This window comes from Nanorana parkeri, unplaced genomic scaffold (genome assembly GCF_000935625.1).
Source record: "Nanorana parkeri isolate BGI_ZX_2015 unplaced genomic scaffold, ASM93562v1 scaffold3733, whole genome shotgun sequence".
NCBI classification, from domain to species: Eukaryota; Metazoa; Chordata; class Amphibia; order Anura; family Dicroglossidae; genus Nanorana; species Nanorana parkeri.
This window is the reverse complement of record NW_017310001.1, coordinates 34477-35481: the sequence shown is the minus strand read 5'-3', so window position 1 is coordinate 35481 and position 1005 is coordinate 34477. Positions and strand designations below refer to the sequence as shown.

The following is a 1005-nucleotide window of genomic DNA, read 5'->3' as shown; positions in this document are numbered from 1 at the left end:
GAGTGCTGTCACCCTATAACAGGAAGTACCTGAACAAGGACCTCCATGGCAGGATCACTTGAGATGATTAAACATTGGAAATGACTTGTTGTTACCGTTTCTGAGGTTTCAGTGATCGGTCGGCTCTCCTTATATCTCGGCTGTAACTGAACATCTCGGGAATCACACAATGTAATCTTGTCTAGTGATGACCAAGGTGAGTCAATAATTATCCGCACTCCGGATGTAGAATTAGAAAAGGCAATTACGTAATTATTCTACACGATTTCCTCTCTTGTCCACCATTAGCAAATGTTTATCTATAATATAACCGGAGTGCGGATAATTTCTGACTCTCCCTCGTAGATCTGCAGCAACCATCGCAGTGCCATTTACTGTCTATAGCAAGTCTTTGATTGGCTCCCTGTACTTCGTCCAGCAAGATCGCCAGCTCTGATTGGCCTGCCGAATAAGCCTTTCACTGTGATTAGCTTTAAGGGGAGCTTCTACTTTGTGATTGGTTGTCTGCGGAGTTCTTCCTCTATGATTGGGCCCCTTTAGAGTTCCTCCTCCAAGATTGGCTCCCCTTGGAATGTCTGTTTTTACCATTGGCTTCCGATGTGTGATCGCCCTCTGCCGGATCGGCGACGGAGTACAGTAACCGGAGCTCCCACAATGCAGCGCGCACTACATCCCCCACAATGCAGCGCGGTGGGTGTGTCGGAAGTGGTGATCGGACCGATACAGGAAGTGAGCGGAGAGCTGGAAGAGCCGGGAGACGGAGAGCGGCAGGGTGAGGAGGGGACCGAGAGGGGGGTATGAGGAGCTGGGCTGCGCACCTGGGAAAGCCCCGGAGAGTCTTCATACGGGGGCGGAGTCAGCCTGCTATTTACTAACACTCCGCCCGGTGCGGGTCCTCTGTGTACTGATCACCAGCTGTATTGTATGACACGACATTGTCTGACCCCATTACTGAGATCCCCCTCACTTCCTGTCCCCGTAACCCCCATCAGAGAGACCCCCCCA

At 51.2% G+C, this 1005-nt stretch overlaps 1 protein-coding gene across 1 annotated transcript in view; it reads left to right on the top strand.

Annotated features, from left to right (window-relative positions):
* The first annotated feature begins 681 nt into the window (after nt 1-681).
* LOC108803445 (rho-related GTP-binding protein RhoG-like) overlaps nt 682-1005 on the top strand; it is a 2281-nt gene continuing 1957 nt past the window's right edge. Inside the window, exon 1 of the mRNA XM_018575284.1 lies at nt 682-772. The gene's annotated coding sequence lies outside the window, so the exon portion shown is untranslated. The remainder of the gene's footprint in view (nt 773-1005) is intronic.